We start from the raw sequence: 23,925 nt of genomic DNA on the forward strand, positions 1-23,925 counted from the left end.
TTTTTCTGGAGCAAAAAATAGCTCTTTCTTTTTGGAGTGTTAGTTCAAAATCCTTATTATTATCTTTTAATCTCTTTTCCTTCAAATCATGATTATAACCAACTCCCAATATTGCTAGCTAAATATTTTATGTATCTATTTTATTTAGGACTCCTGAACATCTTTAAATCTTACATATCTTCACAGTACCTCCCATGTCTTATAGGTTCATAAGTTCATAGGTGCTTACTAGGCTAATGACCACAAGGGCCCTTTTAAGCCTAGCCATGCATCCCAAATCTCTGACAAGTTCTGATACCCTTGCTAAGTGTAAGCATGGGCCTGGCAGTTGAACCATTTACAGGTTACGTGTGCCCATTAGAGACATAGGTGCCAAACCAGGGATGAATTTCTGGTTTCCCATCCAATTGTCCAAGTTGCACTTGAATTGGGGTTAGGATGAAATTATGCTTCACATGGATGGGGAACCAGTTCCATAGTTGGGGTAGTCTCTGGGATACATACCTATCCCTCCAGCAGCACCTATTTAAATCACAGGCAAGGTTTAAGTTTTTAGAACTGGTAATTCTGGTGCTGTTTGTTTTGTGGATATGCAGGAGGTCCATCAGAATGGGATCTGACAATGCCCTGTATGTCAGGGATAGGTCTCCCCTCAAAAGTCTATTGGAGACAGAATTCAGGGATTGGGCCTTGAGGCGATCTGCATAGGACATTTTACTTACGCCCTGTATTCTTTTAGTGAGGAACCTCTGTGAACATTCCAATTGTTGGATATGCCTGGTTAGGTACATACCAAAGGGGGCATTATACTCAATGATAGGTCTGATGAATGCCAAATACAGTGGAACAATGACTTCCTTGGACTTAGATGCTATACCCTTGTTTATAAGTTGCTCAACATAGAATGATTTCCTCACCTCTGTAGACATGTGACGGTCAAAGGCTAGATTACAATCTATGTGTGTCCCTAAGTCCCTGACTACTGGGTCAACTCTAAGGGGTGTGTTGTCAATATGACAGTTACCAGGGATGGATGTCTTCCCAAAGGATATTATTATGCATTTCTTGGCATTTAGTTTTGGTCCATGGCTCTGACACCAGTTGTTTGTCTGTGTCAGCCCCTCCTGGAGAACATTTGTGTCAGTGTGAGATTCAACGACAGCTCTTAATTGGCAATCATCTGCACATTTAGTCAACCAGAGACCACTGACACTGGCCTTGGCTTCTGAGAAGTAAATGCCAAAATGGAGTGGTCTAAGGACTGATCCCTGAGGGACTCCACTTGTGACTGGCCTCTTTTTAGAGGTGGACTCCCCAATTCTAACTTCCTGGGTCCTCTCTTTGAACCAGTTGGCTATCCACTGAGTGACATATGGGTTTTATACCTAAGTTCTTGAGTTTGTCAGCAATGCATGAGTGAGGTATTGTGTCAAATGCCTTGGCTAGGTCAAGGTAGGTAGTGTGAACGATTTTGCCCTCATCTATTCCTTTGGTGACCTTTGCAAAGAAGTCCACCAGGTTGAGTAAGCATAATCTGCCATTGACAAAACCAAACTGGGTTGGATCCAGTGTCTGGACATTTACTATATCTCTGTTGATCTTCTCCATGATAATTCTTTCCATGGCTTTACATATAAGACTAGTGAGACTTATGGGTCTGTAGTTTCCAGGGTCTGTAGATGGCCCACCTTTGTGCAGAGAAATGACTGTTGCCTTTCTCCATTCATGAGGCACAAAGCCTGTTTGGAGGCTACAGTTAAACAGTAATTCCAGAGGCCCCCGATAGGTCATGTTTTATGCTATTTAAAAGGCATCCTGGAATATTGTATTGGCCCATTGATGCAGTGTTCTTGGTCTAGAGAGAACGTTAAGGACCTGTTCCCTAGTGATAGTAGTGGGAGTTGTATTTGATGATATTTCCTGAGGGAAGGTTGAGGGGGAGAGACAGGTAAACTTGGAGCTGAATTTATCAACCAGGAGGTTTGCTATATCTTCTGGCTCAGTATAGGTAGCTCCATTTACAATAAGCTCTGCACACAATTGTGTATTGCCTTTGAGGTTGCAGGCATAGCTAAAGAATGCTTTGTGGTTGTCCTTGGCCTGGGTGGACAAATGTACCTCAAATTTGGCTTTAGTAGATTTTATTTGTTCTCTAAGTTGTTTGTTTAGTTTGATAAGAGTGCTTTTATCCTGCTGAGTGCTGCACCTCCTAATGTTTGCCATGATTTTCTTCCTCCAGTTATAGAGCCTATTGATTTTGTGATTCTACCAGAGTGGTTTGTTTTTTGAGTTAATTCTGTCACCCCTTTCTCTTTATCTCAGTAAATGCTTATTTTTCCTCTCTACCAGTCTAACATTATAAGCTAAATATGATTAAACTTACAATACCTTCATACTCCATACTGCACTTTTTGTAAATAGTGTAAGTAATTTACCTCCCCAGTAAACAGCTTTTGTTGTTGCAGTTAGTTATGCATTTTATTTCCTCTTGTCACTTGTTGATTTTGTATTTGCATATGTTTTGATTCTAAATAAATGAAATTTGGGAAAAAAAATCTTTGATAGTTCAGTGGGTTCCATAGTGGCTAAAATCAGCTTTAGATTGACGTAAGCAATGTGTATAAAGGCACATATGTCTCCATTTTGGTAAGCTTTTGGTAGTGTTGCAGTACCCCATTACACAAGAGCTAACCATGATATTCTTTGTGGGAGATAATAAAACGAGGCATTCATGCTACCTTCTGAGAGTATTTCAAGACACAGAAAAGGGTGTGACAAAAGGAGTGATTAAATGTAAAAAAAAAATAAATTGTGAATTTCATACCATTTAACCCGAGTAATACCCATGCCAATGTAGGGTATGGCATCTAGATCCAAATATGCCATTGTTATATTATACTCAGACCTCATAATTTTTTTTTTTTTTTTTTTTTTTTTTTTATTTTGTGTTGGTTACTGATGTCCATGGATATTTTTTAGATGGAGCCCAGGAGTTTTGTCTGGTTACACAGCTTTTCCAAAGTCATACAGTTAGGCCAGCCATTGCACATAATGCTTCCTTTAGTATGGATCTGACAAGGCATATGCAAAAACTGTAGCATCCACATTCCTCACAAAAAGAATAAATGGTGTTTGCAATGTGTCCTATGTGGACCGCCTCAAAGCATTATCCCTATACTCAGTCTCCTACAGACTGATGAGAGGTGATCTATACCTGGTCTTCAATGAATCCTCTGTTACAGCCCTTATGGACCTGTTGCACATCCACAAAACAAATGGCATTAAAAACACCAGCTATAGGGCCCTAAATCTTATTTGCAACATAAATAAGACATGCTGGAGGGATTGGTGTCGTTTTCAGGGACTACCCCTTCCCTGAAACAAACTTCCCACCATTGAGAAATAGAATTCCTCTCTGCACTTATTAAAGAACAACTTGAATCAGTGGGTGGGGAATAATAAATTTACCCCTGATCTGCCACATTTGTCCCTATTAGAAAGAGTAAGCTTGTAAATCCTCAATCATCCATACCCAGGCCGTACCCCAGTAAAATGAATGGTATCAAAACCTGTCAAATAGATTCTGAACTATTTGAACTGAAACTCTGAAGAAGCATTGTATCGACTGCATGGCAGCAAAGAATTAAAACTGAAAGTCTGAAGCATTACTACAAATCAGAGTGACAACCTTACCACTATTCATTAAAATTCACAATGATACTCTGTTAACTGCACTAAAGAAAGTACTAAATCTGTCATGCTGATTATCAACGAACTGTTCTATGGCTGATACTCCGTGGAGTTTTCCATGAAGCATTTTACAGATGTTTGGGCAAATTTGTGTAAGACCCACTCTGACTGCTGAGCCAGTGTGTCATGCTTGAGCATTTGCAAGCCAGTACAGAAAGGGGGAAGCCTTTATTTGGGAATGAATAAGTTGCTGATGTTGGATTTAGATTAAGGCCCACTTTTAGATAGGAAGAGAGTAGAAATGCATCCTTTCTCTCCCACTGGTTAAAAGACACAGTTTACAAGGTACAATTTTAAGAAAAAGAATCCTTGGTGCATGGCTTTAACAAGTGAAATAAATCATTAACAGGTAGATTGTCTTGATAGACAGCATGTTTGTGTCTATGTGTGTGTATGTATGTGTTTGTGTATGCCTGTGTGTGTGTGTGTGTGTGTGTGTGTGTGTGTGTGTGTGTGTGTGTGTGTGTGTGTGTGTGTGTGTGTGTTTAAATGTATGCCTGTTTGTGTTTGTCTAAAAATCTACATACCAGAGTTAATAAGAGTACAGAAAAGTCCTTAAAATACATAAATGATACATCTTAAATAATGCTTCTGGGAGAGAAAACAGCAACAAACCATTTCAAGGCATTTATTTTGACTGTTAGTGAGAAAATACATACAAAATAGTGATACCCTGGAAGATATAGTCAGTGGAAGCATTATTATTTACTACTTTCACAATACATATATGATATAGTTGCTGGCCTGAGTTAAAGTGCCTCGACTGAGCACTGTCTAGTCCTGCTACATGATGATAATAAATTCTGTAAATCCATATTTCCATGTATTCTTGCACCATATGTTTTGCCAGTTCTTTATTTAAAATAGTCCTTTATAACTGTTTGCTACCATGCCTTTAATCCTGCATAGTCACCATCTGAGTATTTACAAGAAGACTTGTAGTCACTCTATAGGTGCCCTTATAACCCAGTTGTGCCTTTTGTAAGGTTGGAAAGGGGGAAACTGGGCCAGTTGAAAAAAAATGAAGACAGCAGACAAGGAAAATACAAAAGGAACACATTAAGAGGGTTGTGCTGGAGAAGGTGAGAGAGTATGATTATATTTTGGCTAGGGACAAGTAACTATTTTTCTGACTGTATATTTTAACAAGGGAAGTTGGGGATAGAAGAAGGGCAGAGTTTGTATGAAATACAATTACAGAAGAGATAAGGATTTTTCTTGGACATAAAACAAAAGGCAGACTAAACAGATAGGGCCACAGTGATGGGCTGACAATGGTTTGGGGAGTCAAGACATACAGATGGTAGGCAGTCACAGAGGGGAAGATGAGAAAGGCCACACAATTAACATTGTCATGGTCTAGAAAGCTTCAGATATTTCCCTCTTCTGATGGAGCTGAGTGGGGTGACCCAAATGTTGAGAGGATTGAGGCCTCTGACTGACACAATGAGTCTATCAGCTGCTAGAGGAGACTTTCATATCAGCCCCATCACCTTTCCACCAGCCCCTTCACTACTGCCATGTGCTGAGGTGCCCACATGGGTGTTGCTACCACTCCAACATTGTGAAATGGTCCCTTGCAAGGCAGGCATTGATGGTGATCTTTCCTACACCTGGGTTAGCTGCAGTCAAGGTGCACTGGATGCTTATGGACCTGCAGAAAACAGAACAGAGAAGAGGAAGGAAGAAAAGAGAGAGAGAGAGAAACACAGAAAAAATTACTTGTAAGTATTAAATTGCATATGCATTTATTTAATTGAGACAAAAATCAGCAACATTTTATTCAGAAATGTTAAACTGTCACTTACTAAATTTATCTTGCAATTAGTACTATCATCAATAAATAGTGACGAGTACTAGCTGAGGTTTAGGTCTGCATTCACCTCAGACTTATTCATCTTAGTAATACTGCACTTCCTTTAATATGACTGAATAAATGTATTTGTTTCTGTAATGGAACACTTCTGCAGTTAAGTAACATAACAGTAAACAGTGTCAAGTACAGGTTCAGGTTCACAGCTGTTAGCACTTCAAAGGTATTCATTTTAATAATACTGAACTCCATTTACCATGACTAAATATATTAATTTCTGTAAGGAAATTCCATACAATTCTATAGTTATGCAGTGTAACTGTAAACAGTGATAATTACTGTTCCAAGTTTAGGCCTGCTTTCACTTCAAAATTTACATGCATACATACATATAAATATTTCATGCACAGGCAATAAAGCTCTTCTAGATTGCCAATGTATCAAAACAGTCATTCTCATAATAAGTGTCCAAATTGTTCTTAAAAATATATAAACTAGTGCTTAACATAATTTAGTAGTTTATTCCCTGCATCAGCTACTTTCTGAGAGAACCAGTTAGTACAACTCTCGTTCCTATATAATCTTCTAAACAGATTGCCTCATGATTCTCTGCTACTCATCGATAAGCCCAAACATCCCCCGAAGTAGTTGTCTCTAAATGCACTATATAACTAAGTAAACTCTCCTTGTAGATATCTGTATGAAACATTGTACAGGATCAGATATTTAAGTATTTCATAGTAACTTGAATTTCACATCCATGGATGCCCTTGGTACATTTCTGCTGTTCCAATTGCTGTTGCTTGTTTCCTTAATAAGGTTTCCATATTGTTATTCCATACCATAGTTTTAGTCTAATGTAACTTACAATAATTTCATTATTTCTGATTTTCTAGATATTATAAATATTTTAAATATTTTATACAGCCTGTGCTTCCATAACTATCATTAACCAATCCCTCCAAGCCCTCCTCACACATGAGAATATAGATATCTGTGACAGAACCATGTTTTAAATTGGCAGAGAATACCCTAGCAGCACAAGGTTTCCCTGCCTTCCACACTTTTAGACCAAGGGCTAAAGTTGGAGGTGCCTCAATATACAACAATAATAAGCATACCATGAGGGTGGTCAAACAGGATGACGTGTTCTGGACTTTCTCCACATGCAGATCATAATAGACAAAATCTCATACCATATCCTAGCCAGCTATATGTCACCCTCCATGTCTCAAAAAGCTGACATGCATACTTGGACCTACTGGAAACACTTACCATCCAACCTAACAGAGACTTTAATTACCCCTCTATAGATTGGGAATCGTACATGGCCTCAAATCAACAGGTACATAGATTCCTGGACTTCGTAAATAGAAATACCTTTGGCCAAATAGTGAATACGTCCACTAGAGGTTCCAACATACTCGACCTAATGCTCACAGATATAGGCAAAAGTTGCAACCCCCCCCCCCACATGTCTCCTCATAAAGCTGTCCTCCAAAATTAAAATTAACGCTGTAATCCCATTAAAACCAGTAACAGTTAGGAACCATTCCATGGAAAATTACCTGTTATTAAGTTATGGTTGTCAAAATTCAATGCTTCTCCAAATCCTGAGAACACACCACCCTATCCTAAATTGTTCTCAGAAACTCAGTCAATTGCTGCATAGAGGCTGCTGTACCAACTGGAAGTAAGCCCCGAACTAGCCCCAGAAACAAACTGTCCTGGTGTCATCCCAAATTAGACAGGATGTACAACAAAAGGAAAATAAATTATGGCAAAAGTTAATAAGGGCAATTCCCATAAAGATAAAAACTCCGTCAATGAAGTAAATAAGCAACTAAGAGGGATAATTAGGTCAAGCAAAGCCAACTTTGAAATTAAAATATTCTCCCAGATGAATGATACCCTTAATGCCTTCTACAGCTATGTCAGAAACTTCAAGGGCAGCAAACAACAATGTACTGAACGGGTGGTTAATAGTACCATATTGGGCCTGGTAATATAGCAAACCTGTGAGTGGACAAATTCAGCTCCAAATTTACCCAGTGACATTGTGTAACTACATCTGTCACATTCCATATCAGTTTGTTTTAAAATTAAGTGATTGTCAGTAATCATGAGACAATTGGTACATTTCCCTAGGATACCAAATTGACCAAGCTGGCTGCAGAAATAGTTGGAAAGTACAAATCCATGGTTATAGAGCCTTAGTTCATGATTTTTTTTACTAGTGAATGGCACAAGAGGGGTTAACAGCTAGATACTAGATTTTTACCAGTATTTGCAGGGCTGTGCACCTCAAAGTGAAAGCCAGTTGCTTTTTACATACATAGGTACTGGGGAGACTTCTTAGGTAGTCTACTCTAGGGAAAATTTTTATTCAGGACCCTCTCAGAGTGTGGTGAGTGAGCCAAGCCAACGGGAGCTCTACAAAAATAAAATCAGTAGCAGTACAGAAAACTATCAAAATAAACAAAATGGCCCTCTGGATAATCACCAAATCACACTAGAGGCTGACCAAAGTAATTACCAGCTCGGGGACAGATCAGGTCCCCACCACTACCACCACCACTGGAATGCAGACCTAAACCCTCTTAATACAGAATTGCTTAAGCATGGCTAAAAGTGCAGGAATGTAAAATTAAGTATCAGTAACAAATACAAAGTAGAAAATTATACAGTAACACTGCCTGGAAGCCTTCTGAATGGTGCAGGTCTCAGAAATCAGCAACCAGTATAATATCTGGATACTTTAAAATAATTTAAAGTGCAAAATCAGCAAATAAAGCAATTCTTAAAGTTAACTGAAGAGCAAAAGAGCAAACTACATATCTATAATCTGTCAAGGATTAATTTAAGATTCCTCTCAGGGTGTGGCAGGGACACTGAGTAAATGGGAGCTGTGGGAAAATAAGATAGAAAAAATGTTAGTAAGCGAGGCTAACTCAAGAGCAATATTAATTTTGTGTAGTCACTCAATATTTTGGTGGGAAAGCACTTCAATAGCTTACACAACTGACAATAAGAATGGAAAAAGGGAGGGAAGGATTTTGCAAGTCAGATTGTCATAGGGTATAGAAGCCAGAGATACTGGCTTTTAAAACCACAACAGGCAAAAGGTGATAGGGTTTAGGAAAATAACATTTTGAGATGTTGTAAGAAGCCAAGGAAATCAGCCACTAAAGCTTATAGTCTACAGTATATCAGGTTTGCAAGTTGTTAGTTAAAGCAACAAATGCACTTTGTTATTCTCTTTTTAATGAAAGCATTGTTTTGTTTTGTTTTTTTCATGGCGCAGGGCTTTTCATGCTTATCAGAGTCTTGAATGAAGTATTGTGGGTGGGAGTAGCTCTGTGCTGGTTATAGCAGATTCACTAGAGAGAAAACCAATCAAATAAAGCCAATAGTGGAGCTCTTTGACTTCAGAACCTGTAGCAAGGCCCATTTCTCTTAGCCCTGTGACTCTGGGCTAGAGGCCAATGAGCTCAGGTAGGTTAGAATTCCAGAAATTTTACAGTGGGATCAGGCAAAAACTAAAATTAGTGTACAATCAATAGGCAGCAGGGTGAGCAGTACTTAATGTATCAGTGGGGCTGGGGCAGATACAAGAACAACTTAATGTATCAGTGGGGCTGGGGCAGATACAAGAACAACTTAATGTATCAGTGGGGCTGGGGCAGATACAAGCACAGAACAAAAAATTACAATACTCCCACTATTACAATCCCACAGCAGTCTTAAGGCTTCAGTGTAGGCAGGCATTTATAAGTAATACAGTTTATGAAAAAAATGAGCTCAGATCATGTCGTAGTTCACAGTTCTCTCAAACTGCAAATGAATCTACAAGACTAAGGCCCCAGACTAAGTGGAAAATATAAGCAGCCACCTTCTTTTCCAATTAATTATACTTATGGAGGTAGGAGTGCAGTACAACATATAAACAATGCTCAGATTCTGCAGTAATTCACAATTCTCCCAAAGCTGCAAAAGCAGCTACAAGACTAAGGTCCCAGAACAAACTAAAAAAATGCAAACCAATAACCCAATAACTAAAACACTGAAAATGTTAAAAATTACAAAAAAAAACACTATCATCACACAGGACACTCTTAGTGCAACTGAAAATATTTAAGCAGAATTGAAACAAATATTTTCTTCCCTATTTTGATGAAAAGCTTGTTTCTCACAGTTCAAGTAGGGAAGTTATACATCCCACAAAATAGAAATGATATATGTGCCTATTGTAAAATGAGTGAAAGCTATGCAATTAAAAAAATAAATTGTTATATGCAGTATTGAACTTCAGCATTTGACACATCCAGAAGCTCCAAATATTTTTGCTGAGGGGTAGGTGACTGATGTTTTGATCTAGTTATTGGTGAAAAGTTTTCTGTTAATGGTAACTATAGCAAATAGTCAATTTCAGGAAGGTCAGAGTCTTGCAGGTTTTGCTGTACCTGTAAACAACTTTCAAGTGTTTCATCTAAGCTGGAAAGAATTATTGCCATTAATGCTCACTATTTAATATGTGTATTTTGCATTCCTACTACTAATTTATATTGCAGTGATGTTTTCATCAATAGGTAGACCTTAGAAAGAACATATCACTGAATAGGGCCTAAAGCATTGCAGTTTCCCATTAATGCAAAGCTAATGAACAACACCCTTATACAATACTTTAATACAGAATACAATAAGCACTTACTGTAGAGATCTAGTCTCCTTTCCTGTACCTCTAAAACCCAGTAGACCAGCTGGTCTCCCCCTCTGCTTCAGGCAATCGTACCTGTGGCTGCATAGTTCTCCAGAGCAGGTAATGACTGTCAGTGAAGTCAGGTGATCCCCCCACCTCCAACATGATTTTATTTTATTCCATGTCCCACCAGCTAAACAGCCTCAACCCTCTGCAGATATGCTGTCTGCAGCAGGTGAAGGAGAATTTTGGTCTCTATCTCAGACCAGCTTGAGGTACGACCCTGAGTTTTTAACAGATTACATATTGCTTCACCCAATTTCAAAAGAGAATGAAGATGGTGTGAAACTTAGCCTACTAGGGTGTGAACCACAACCATTAGAATGTGACATCACTCTGGCTCCTTGCACCCTCTGTGTGTACCCACTTTTATAGAAAATCATGTGCATTCCCAAACTAGTCCCACATGCACCCACCTGTGCCATTTGGCTGAGGCTTGTACGCTGCCTAGGTAGTACAGTGCATCTGTGTGCCATATGTGAGAATCACAGGCACTGCCAGGATATTGGGCTGACATGCTGATGCACCCTTATGCATCACATACTACCCGGCACTTGATAGAATGGTAACCCTACCTGATTGGATACCATTTCCCCATGTTCCAGATGGGACCCTTGTAGTAACATGGATGCATTCTACTGCACCTACCACCTCAGGAAACTGTACTATTCCACAGAAGGCAATCCTGGTACTGGCTTGTTCCTGGATGACACTGGAAAATTGGTATGTTCACCTACAAGTGCCAACAGTTTGCAGTATCCTCAAGGCAGAAGCCTGTGAGATACCCAACATGTCCCTAGTTTTCTCTGAAAGGTCTCAGTGACAAGTGTAGTGCGAGATACATACCTTGGTATTCACAGTAATAGGAAGGCCATGCATTCCCACAGTTCCCATGTATGAGCCATACAAACTCACCATAATCCTTATTATCTGCTCACTATAAACATGCACAATAACTCCTGCACAGCACCACTCCACTGGCATAGAGGAATAAAATCCTGCCTGAGCTCAGGCAACTGAAGGAACAGCAGAGGAAGGATGGGCATGGCAATCCTGGGTGGGAGGAAGGCCATTTATATGCTCCCTAAGGGGAGGCATGGCCTAAAGAGGGAAGTTGCCCTTGGATGCAATGAGGGAGGGGGTGGGAAAAGGAAAGTGGGTAGAGCATAAACAAAAAAAAAACCTGGGTGGAAGCACAAACTCCCTGGACCAGATTGTCCAACCAGGGGCACAAACACTCTGGATCTAGTCCTCACTAATATGGGAGTGTGCTGCACACTCCCTAGTGTAATGTCTTCTCTGGTAAGATCAGACCACAAAACAGTCTCCTTTGAAGTAAAAAATAAATCCCAGAACTCCAGCTAACCCCTGAATGTTCAGAAACTACTCTATGGGTAACTTCCTACTATTAAGTGAAAACTGGACAACATTTCAAGTCCCTGTTCACAGAAACCCTATACAAGTATGTTAATAGCTGCATAGAAGCAGCTGTGCCCACCAGGAAGAAGTACAGAACTAACTCAAAAAATAAGCCACCCTGTTGAAATCTCAACATCAATAGGTTTTATTACAGAAGGAAGAAAATCATGGCAAAAATTAGGAGACATAGCACCCAGAAGTATAAAAGTATTCTCATCAAACTAAACAACTCATAGGACAATCTATCAAAGCCAGGTTTGAGGTAAATTTGGCTACCCAGGCCAAGGACAACCACAAGGTGTTTAGCTATATCAACAACCTCAAACACAATACAAAATTGTGTGTAGAGATTATTGTTAATGGAGCCACCTATACCAAGCCAGAAGATGTAGCAAACCTACTGGAAGACATATTTAGCTCTAACTTTACCCCTCTCCCCTCTCTCCACCTCAACCTCTACTCAAGAAATGCCATAATCTATAATCCCCTACAATCACCAGGGAACAGGCCCTCAATGCTTTCTTTAAGGCCAAGAGAACACTACATTGATGGACCCAGGCACTATCCCAGGATTCCTTCTAAATCCCATGAAACATGACCTATCAGGGCCTTTGGAATTGCTATTTAACTGTACCCTCCAATCAGGTTTCATGCCTCATGAATGGAGAACAACAGTCATTCCTCTGCATAAATGTAGGCCATCTACAGACACTGGAAACTACAGACCCATAAGTCTCATTAGTTTCATATGCAAAGTCATGGAAAAAATTATCATACAAAATATCAATAATGACACAGAAAACCTCCAAACAATGAACCCAACCTAATTTGGCTTAATCAAGGCAGATCATGCCTACTCAGCCTGGTGGACTTCTTTGAGATGGTCACCAAAGCAATGGATGAGGGCAAAACTGCTCACACTGCCTACCTTGACCTGGCCAAGGCATTTGACACAATACCCCACTCATGCATTGTTGACAAACTCAGGAGGTTAGGTATAAATTCTTATGTCACCAAGTGGATAGCCAGCTGGGTCACAGGACTCAGGAAGTTGGAACTGGAGAATCCACCTCAACAAAGAGTCCAGTCGCAAGTGGAAACCCTTACAGTCAGTCCTGGGACTAATGTTTTTTGGGATTTACTTTTCTGAAATCAAGGCCAATGTCAAGGGCCTCTGGCTGACTAAATTTGTAGTTGATTGCAAATTAATAGCAGTCATAGAATCCCCCACCGACACTAATGTTTTCCAGGAAGGGTTAACATTGAAAACTTGTGTCAGAGCCATGGACTAAAACTAAATGCCAAGAAATGCATAATATTATCCTTCAGGATGTCTGTGCTGCGCCAGCACAAATGAGGTCCGAGAGGACCAAAAATATTCAACAAAACCATAATAACTCTTGCTTAGGAATATTCTTTTCCTAGCCTGGCAGGCAGCACTTCATGCATCAGGTTTTGGCACCACCAAAATGAACAACTCATAGCAGGAAGCTGCCAGGCTTGCAGGAAAAACAAGCATCTTTGCAGATTGCAAAGTGAATTGAAAAGGTGTGGATTTGCTTTTTATAACCCATTTGTGCACAGCACAAATATGCATCAAATAGTGACTGTAGATCTCCATAGGTGGGAAAAGACACTCATTCACATAGGAAATACACAGTTTTGCTACATATTCCTCATTTGGCCCTCATTGCTCCATTATTTGCATAAGACTTCCTCAGTCATGTTCTAACTGATTCACTTTGGCACAGCTTATGTATCTGACTCAGGCTTGAACTGTACTTGTGCACAATCTGCACACATACTAATAGATATGAATACCACCCAAATTCTTGAGCATGTGAATTTTTGTAATTTGGTTTTGCTTAAGACAGTACAATAAGCTGCAAAAAGTGTACTTCCACTACAACTTTTTTCAAGGTACAGTGCTGTAACCTTACAGTCACTTATATTTAGCAGCAGTGGAGTTAGAAGTGCAGCTCCATCCCTAACATGAGAACTCTATGCAGCTCTAACCCTCCAATCTTCTGGTCAAATGGCATTTTCTTTGTGTTGATCAGGTCTGCATTGAACGGAAGATTACAGACCGTTTCTTATTTCATACATTTCTACACCCCATTTCTTATTTAGTGTTGTTTATTTATTTGTTTCTTGCAGGAAGTTGGTCTTTCTCTCATGCACCTCATGTAACAGATTCCCATGCCTCACTACTTCAGCATAATGTCATCTTTTAGCTTCTTAGAAATGTTTACTTCTTTTTGTGCATTTGTTTAGTAAAACTGATTGTTGTTAATATCAGTTTTCTTCAGCAAAAATAGCAGCTCTTTTTCTTCCACCCATCCACCCATCCACCCACAACCCCATGTTGCTAAATATCGTTACTTTTTTCCACAGGTTTACTTGTCTTTGCTATTAAACAAGTCCCAGTAGTTTAATTATGTTAATGCCTCTATAGGGTCCAATCCATTATTAAAGTATTAAGATGCTTTATGATAAAATTAATTATCTCTCTTCTTTTTCTTTGAAGAATCATTAAAAGGTCTACAAAATCACTTGCAAAATTATTATTCCTTTTCTAGTTGTTCTTCATGGTTTCCAACACAAATGTTTGCTATCATACTCATATCATTTATTATACCATCCAGCATCCACATGTACTTACTTTGGGAAGTCAGCCTTAAGCTATTTACTTTTTCTTTTTTTTAATGCAGTTTGTCTAACTTAAAAATATTTGGAGTCTGCCTGTTTAACCATGCATAAAATGTCCTAGTAGTGAATCTCCAGTTAATAAATATGTTTTTATTCAACATTTTCACTGAGCAGTCTTTGAGCCACTTTTACTTTTTTCTTTTTAATTTAGTTTTTTTTTTTTGCTTCTGTTATTTATTCTTCAGATTGTAGAAGTTCTTCACCTTTTTTTCCAAAGGTGTGTGTAATTTGTATGATATAAAGAACTGTGTATGTTTCATATTTCATGATAATATGCCTCTTCAGTCTCTCTTTTGTCTTCCACTAGATAAAGTCATTATTTAGGATTGTTCACATGCTCTTCCCATGGCGAGTCATTAGCCTTGTACTTATCTAGCCATTGGATACTTTGACCTTCTTCAGTTTAGTTTCACTTATTTTCATGTGCACTGCAAAAATCTTTACTAAATATAGTAACATGAAGACAGAATTAGCCATGTCCACACATATCCATGTGCTTTTTATTACTTAGTAATCCTTTTACAGGCCTTTGCTGATAATACCACAGTTTGATTCGTAGAAAATTGGTCCAATGTCATATAATGAGGATTTTTAATGTCACACGGAATTAAGAAACCAATGTAGCTACTCTTTAGGAGACAAGCATTCTTTTATTTGTGTTAATTTGCTTAATTAGCTATTAAAACTACAACAAAAAGTCATACTGTGCCATATTTAAGATGTGAGAAATACATCATGTATTTTGCTATTAGGCTAACTTTTGGCTTGAAAATTTAATTGTCACCTCTTTCAGATTTTGTATTACATCAGATGTGTAATAATTATGTGTACTTAATATTTATTTAATGTTTGTTAACCAGGTAACTAGGCTTTTTCACAGATCCTTTTCAGTCGAATCAACTAGCATTTTTTCGAAAGTGGGAGGAAACCAGAGTACCTGGAGAAAACTCATGCAGTTACAGGGAGAACATGCTCAGTCACATTCAGTGATTAAAAAGTCAGAATTGAAACCCAGACATTGGAGCAGAGAGATAATAATTTTATCAGTGAACTACTGCATTGCCACAAAAATAATTAGCAAACATAGGTCTCAAATTTTTGCCTCTGGTGAAGGTGTCCACTGCATAACCACTGAGCTAGTGATTCCATAATACTGTTGTCACAGATAGGTTCATAGGTTTATAGGTGTGTACTAGGCTAATGGCCCTGGAGCCTTTACAAGCCTAGCCCAAAAAATTGCCTAGGCACCGTGCCACCCAATGTTAGTTCACAGTGCCCCTATCGCATCAGACTTTAAGCACAGTTGAATGGTAGTTGATACTGTTTATTGCAAATAACAGCTTGGATCATTTATGTTAAGAAGCACAGGCAATATTATGTATTTATTCAAATGAACCAGTAAACTGCTTTTATTCATTCTAATCAGCAGAACATGATTTCCTTATTAGGCTGTTAAATTTATTATATAATGTCTATGCCCTTGAAATGGTTTCAGAATTCATATAGCTTGCCCTTAATGATCATTAAACTAACATGTCTTTTTTTTTATTTAAAATGCCATAACAAATTGAGTCAGTCTTAAAACAAAGACACAGTTTCCTCCTTGGACCTGATGCATACTCTGTCTCTGTCTCTCTCTCTCTCTTTGTCTTTTTCCTTCTCTCTCTCTCTCTCTCTCTCTCTCTCATTTATTCACTCTACTTACCAGATGCACAGGGACAAGACATATTTTGCTGAGTCCTGAAAAATGGGATTAGATTTATTTGGCTCACCTGACTCAGATTTTATACCCTCTGCTGTCATGCTGAGATGATTGCCAGTTCTTCTGGGGATTTACTGGCGCATACTTAGCAGGAACAGATGAGACAGATATGAACCCAGTAGGATGTAAGTAAAGCATAAAATGCTTTGTGTAGTAGGAAATTATACCGTCTGGAGTGGTGCATTTAAAGTGTAGATAAATATGTTACAGCAAGGAGAAGATATTTGTAAGAGAGAGAGAGATGTGTACACATGGTTCAAAATGTTAGCAAAATTCAAATTTCACTTACATGTTAATTTTATAATACACGCACCCAAATGGTTTCTGTGGCAGAATAGTTTTATATGATATTTCCATGGGCTTTCAGGCAAAGCAATTTAATATGCAGGTGCCCAGTGAAAGCGTTTTACCTGTAATGTGAAGCTAAGCAATGTTTTGCATTTTTAAATGTATAAAAATTAGTTTTCCACCAGCAACATGTGGGCTGCATCATGTTGTTAGCAATAAGTGCCAAAGGTTATGAATGTCCAGTGGCATCGTTTTTATATTTTCATTGTAACTTCATGAATAATAAGTGCACACCTCAGAATAAGGGAAATAAAAGTATGATAAGGAAGAAATGCATACTAAATTGGAAATTACTGCAGGTCTTTATTAAAGATACTTTGATCTCTGAGTTAGTATATGTAATTATTAGGGGGGGTATTGGGTACAGTCCCCCAAGCTGGAGATACAGGTGGGCTTTCCCATTTTATATGATTTTAATGTCTAACAGTATGATTCACAGTTTGCACTTAATTGCACTTAAAAGTTTCAGACTTTTAGAAATTGTATTATCTGAACTTAAACTATTCAGTCCTTGTAATTCAGAGATGCAGGGCTACAGTCAAGTAAATTGCCTATGTAGGTCAAATTTATGCTGTCACAAACAATTGACTCAGAGGCAGCTTTAGCTCCATTAAGGAAGACCACATTATAGGCTAATTTGCATGTCTTTGAATTACTAATTTTTACTGCTTGTGCGAAAAACACTTTGCTGCTGTAGTCTTCTCTGGTGGCCCATGCATTGTGTTGGCACAGACAAAATGTCTCTCAAATGTCCACAATTTTGAAGTTCATCCCTGATGTTGTGTCATATGTTTGCTCTGTCAATCATAAAATTGTACATTATCCAGTTAATCCCTGAGGTCTACAGAAGTGAATAATGCCAAACATTAGAGTCTCATATATTTTATTGCTTAGAAAATGAATGTTGATAGAAAACCTGTTATTCCTTTACCTTTGTAAGTGAATTACAGTACTATTTAAAAATTGTCTGATTCTGGCAATTTAGCTCCCATTATTTTCGGCTTTATCCAAAATTATTGAGCAATAACATTGAGAGATATGATAGACATCCTCTCTCAGTCATGCACACATTCAGATACACACACACACACACACACACACACACACACACACACACACACACACACACACACACACACACACACACACAGTCACACACACAAACATGCACACAGACATCCACTCAGCATAGCAACCCCCACACACACACATACACACACACACACACACACACACATACACACACACACACACACACACACACACACACATACTCACACACACACATGCACACACACAGACACACACACACACACAAAGGCACACACATACACATACAATTGGACTATAATCTTCCATTCACTCACATGCACACTCCAACACACACACACACAAACACACACACACACACACACACACACACAGACACAAATGCACACACACACACACACACACACACACACACACACACACACACACACACACACACACACACACAGACACAAATGCACACACACACACACACACACACACACACACACACACACACACACACACACACACACACACACACCCTGCAGTCTTGACTCCTTACTTAATCCTCCAACTGAGACCACTCAGGAAGACATACACTCATATACACACACACACACACACACACACACACACACACACACACACACACGCACGCACACACACTCTCTGCAGTCTTAACTCCATACATAATCCCCAAACTGAGACCACCCAGGAAGACATACACACACACACACACACACACACACACACACACACACACACTCATTCATCCAACCCCTGCAGGCATGCATACAATCACTGTCACACACATACATACACACACTTACAGAACCAACGCACATGCCTTCTCTGAACATCACTGAAGTTACCTGCAATGCAGTTTCATCCATTGACTTCAAAAGGTACCCCTGTCTTTTGGCTGAGTTAATTTTATCGGCTGATTGTAGTACTTCACACAACTAAATGATTTTCTGACTCACTGAACTGCATAAGCTGATGGCTGCAGTCATTTCCAAGGGAGATCATATGCCTCATTAGCATTAGCTACTCCTCCAGATTGCCTTATTACCATGCACTACAGCTGGCAGGATCAGTCTCTGTGCTGATGCTTCCACTCATGGAAAAACTAGTGCAAGAGCTCTGTCTCTGAATTGGAAGGGGTTACTCAGAGGAGGTAGTCACACATGATAAGGCTTGCCATTCACCGTAACCCTTTTTGAATCACAGGGAGTATGTTTTAGAAATCCATTATATGAGCATATCTTTTCATTTATTTATCTCATCTAATCTATTTAAAGCATTCTTCTAACAGCTTAAAGAAAATTATAAATATTAGCTGATATATTTCAGTAATTTTCTGTATTTCATATTTTTTATGTATTTCATGAACTTTGACATGAGAGTATAATCACTGTCCCAAGTGTTCATGTCTTTGGTGTATGTTACCCCCTGATATCACAGTTTTCTGATTATAAGAGATGGAAAAACTGCCCAAATGGCCCAAACGGCCAATAGACTACAATTTCTGGGCTAAGGTGACGACCCTGAAAAACTTCTCTAAAGCCGACTTTGGGTTCCTAAAAACAGAGGTGGCCAACTTCTTGGCACCCATGCCAATGGAAAATAGCTGCATGACTGCCGAATCATACACCAATGCACTGTACGAACACGTACACAAATGCATGGCTCTCACCATACCCAATAGAACCAAGATGCACTCTTCCAAAAAAAGGAAGCCAATCTGTTGGTCCCCAGCCATCAATAAACACTACAACAGAAGGAAGAAACTGTTGCAGAAAAAGATGAAGTCACAAGACTGGAAACCTCCCTTATCACTTTCAACAAAAAGCTTATCCCTTATCAAATCCTCTTAAGCCAGCTATAAAGGCAGAATTTCAGCTGACACCAAAAACAACCACAAAGCCTTCTATATATATATATATATCAAAAACCTCCAAGGCAATACCCAGATTTGTTCTGAGTTATTGCACAATGGCACCTCCTATACTGAGCCAACAGATATAGCCAACATAGTGGCCGGCAGATTAAGTGCTGACTTTACACCCCCCCCCCCCCACAAGGGCCCTATCACAATATCAGTTGAAAGCCTGGTACTCACCATTTCTGTGCACAGGTAAAAGCTGCATTATCCAAAGCCAAGACTACAGCATCCATGGGACCTGATAATATCCCTGACTGCATACTACATGAGCTACAAAATGAACTGGCACCACATCTGTGTGCCCTGTTCAATCACAGCCTTACCTCAGACTATGTCCCTAATGAATGGAGCACTGCTACAGTCATCCCACTACAGTCATCCAAGTCCATAAAGGGGGAGCAACTACAGACACTCGGAACTATTTCCCCACTGGCCTGACGAGTCTGGCATGCAAAGCTATGGATTGCATCATCATGGATCTGCTTAACAAAGATATAGGCAATCTCCAAACTCTTGACCTCACACAGTTTGGCTTTGTGAAGGAGAGATCCTGCTTGCTGAACCTGGTTGACTTCTTCGAGACAGTCAACAAGGCTGTGGATGAGGGTAAGGCAGTACATACAGCCTACCTCTACCTGGCCAAGGCCTTTGATACCATTCCCCACTCAGGTATCATTGATACACTCACACTAGGCATCAATCCTTACATCACTAGGTGGGTTTCAAATTGGCTCACAGACAGGACCCACAGAGTGAAACTTTCAGATTCCAAGTCAGAATGTTGACCAGTCATGAGTGGAGTCCCACAGGACTCTATCCTGGGAACTCTTCTGTTTGGCATCTACTTCTCAGAAGTCCAGGCGAACACAGAAGGACTCTGGCTGACCAAGTTCGCTGATTACTGCAAGCTAGGAGTCATTGTCAACTCCCCAAGTGATGCAGACATCCTACAAAATAGCCTCTCTGAGACCAATGACTGTTGTCGGGACCATGGCCCGAAGCTTAACTCCAAAAAATCCGTTATCATCCCCTTTGGAAAAAAATCAGTTCCTATGAATTACCACATTGATGGGAGCCCACTGAACACTGAAAGGGCCATAAGAGATAAAGTATTAGTTTAAGGATGTGCACACTTATGCAACCAGCTTATTGTATTTTTTTTTCTTTTTTTATATTTTTCCTCTAACAGATTTGTTTTTCAACTGAATTGTACAGGTCACGTAGTTTTGAAATGATTTACTGTGGTCTCATTTTTGTATATCACAAAAACCTGGCATTTTAACAAGGGTGTGTAAACTTTTTACATCCACTGTATTTATGCTGCAGTAAATACATAATACAAGGTGTGCCTATTGCTGGCATTCAATAATCATACATTTAAGAGTCACAAAAGAAGTACACATGAGTAACTAATCCACAAACAAATTATCAGGGGATACTGGCAAGGATATCTTATAACCCTAACAAATATCTACCTTCCTCCAAAGTCCGAAATAAAGGAAGTTATGCATGAAATATGATCGTATCATCAGGGAATATTATCAATATAAGTAGACTAGAATTTTATTACTGAGAAAAGAGATGTAGATGGTGACGGGGAGAACAGTGATAACATCAGAAGGTGTGTATTTTAAGAATTATTTATAAATGTATGGGGTGGAAGATGCGGCAGGGTCACAGCTGGGGTTCAGGCAATTTATATATATATATATATATATATATATATATATATATATATATATATATATATCAGGTAGATATGGTACAAAAGCTAGGTAGCATAGGCTGTATATTTCAATTGAATATAAACATTTAGAACATGAATATTTAACATATCCAATGATACTCTGAGATCATGCTGCAATCAACTGACTGTAAGATTCCCCTGTGAGGGCCCTAGTCTTAAGCACTGGAGAGTTCCAAGCTGCTGGATTAAGTCCAATGCAAAACATAAACAATAATATACAGCATCTCTACAACACAGCTTATCAACAGCTTCGGATAAAACACATGGAGCCATAGCTAAGAAGTTAGATTTCCTGAAGCAAGAGCTTAGAGAGAACATTAACCAAAAGGAACAGCAAACTTAGACAGAAAGAATCAGTACTTATGTATTGCTAATTGAAGAGCTGGTAGATTTACAACATAGGGATGACATGCAGGGCCAGAGTCATTTTGATAAAATCAAAAAGGCAAAATAGGGTATAGAAAAGTTTTTCCCAGATGTCTGTGAGTAAAAGAGGGCTTTACTTCAACAACTGTATTTTGAAAATACAGTAAAAATGCAAAAGGTGTTGGATAAGAAGCTTAGACAACAAACGACAGAGGCGTAATGAAGCTGAAGGACCCCTCAAACAGGGAAACTACACTTGAATTACAAAGAGATAGGATACTCAGAGAGTATACATACACAGAAAACAGGGAGTGAGAGGGGACTAATAAACTAAGATAAGGGAGTACCTATCAGATTTGAATATGCCAACATTAGATGAAGAAGGAAGCAGAGCACCTATTACAACTGAAGAAATCTGAATGCAAATAAGGAAGCCAAAAGGCAGAAAGTCTTTAAGAATGGGCATAATTCCAGTAGAGGTCTGGCAAGAGAGGACTGAAACTATTATTGGTATTTGGCAGGTTTTGTTTAACAAAGTACCAGAAGAGAAACAAATGCCTTATTCTTGGCAGAGTACAGTAATATTTATAATGCATAAAGAGGGAAAGGATCCTAAAAATCCTTGGCATCTTCCTATAGACCATTATCAGTGTTAGATCATAACTACAAAGTATTTGTATCAATTTTAGCAGCTAGATTAGCCAGATATATATCACAGTTAGTTAATCCAGACCAAAGTGGATTTATCCTGGGGAGGAAGACCTTTGATAATGAAGTAAGAACCCTTATCGTACAAGAAGAGGCTTAATAAAGAAAAGTACTATTATTGTTGATTGAGAAAGCATTCAGTTGAGTTCATTAGCATTATCCATGAGAGGCCATGGAAAAATGCCAAATTCCCTGAAGATTTATTGACTTATCAAAGTAAATTTATGAGGGTGCAATAACTTATTTGAAAGTGAGAAGACAGGTCTTGAGAGGAATACAAGGTGTCCAGTCTCCCTATTACTATTTGCTTTGTACTTGGAAGCCTTGACACAGATGATAAGCAAACACAGATACTAGATGAGGTGAAGAACAAGAAAAAAAATCTCAATTTTTGCTGATGATGTCATAATATATTTGGCAGATCCAGATAAAATTAGGAAGCTATTTGTGCTTCTTCAAAAGTTTACACTGATTTCAGGATATAAAATTAATGACAGTAAAATAAAGAAAATACCTGTCCATTATACCTCCACCCGTGATCTAGTCCACCAATATCCATATTTATGGGATGCTACAGAATTTAATATTTGGGGATATGGATAACAAGGAAATTTAAGAAAGCAACTATTCAAGCATGGAATGTAGTAAGACAGAAAATCAAAAATTTGCTGAGAAAATGGGAGGTGTTGTCACTTGACCTGGACAATGAAATACAAGCTCTGAAAAGGTTTATTGTTCCACAACACCTATACATGGGGCAGACTTACTTGTACAACCCTGAAACTATCTATTGGGAATGAACATAGAAAGAAGTTATATGGAATAGTTAAATGCCTAGATTTAAATGGGAGAAGAGGATTATGCCAGTGTTCCAAGGGGGCCTTGCTATTCCCAATATGAAAACATATCACAAAGCAATTAAAAAGGGACTAGTTTATCTTATATAGCAAGAGCACTGTGACCCAAAACAGAAGCAAATAGGATATACTCAAAGAAAAATACATGCATCTGCTAAGAAGTTAGATATTTGTTCAAAACTGGCAAAGAAATCATGATAGAACTATGTTAAATGAAGCTCTGGGAAAAGCCAAAAGAGTCTTGAAGTTGAAACAATATAGAAATTGGAAAAGAGATGCATTTTTGATAGGACTAGGTGAAAGCAAGGAAACAAGTAAAACAAAAACTTTAAGCATGTCATGTGAGAGAAAGGAGACCTTTCTTTCGGGAGCAAGTGATAGAAGATGAAAACACGATGGACTGGAATGTGATTAAGCAAAGCTTTGCCTTTGAGGAAAGAGAAATAATTTTGTATATAGAATTATGTTTAGCAAGGAATATGCACATTAGAGATTTTGTGCTAGTCCCTCAAAAAAGTCAGAATTTTTGTCAGCATATTAATAATTACTGCAAAAGAATAATACCAAAGTACACTTCAAGAATACTTACTTTTCAGAAAATTCATGCTATGTAAATTCTGTTATTTTACCACCTTTCTAACTGTATGGTAATATTGTTTTAAAAGCATCAATGATTTATGGCCTTTGTCCTGAATATTCTTGACATTTGT

This window comes from Protopterus annectens, chromosome 11.part0 (genome assembly GCF_019279795.1).
Source record: "Protopterus annectens isolate FY-2018-M chromosome 11.part0, PAN1.0, whole genome shotgun sequence".
Classification (NCBI taxonomy): domain Eukaryota; kingdom Metazoa; phylum Chordata; order Ceratodontiformes; family Protopteridae; genus Protopterus; species Protopterus annectens.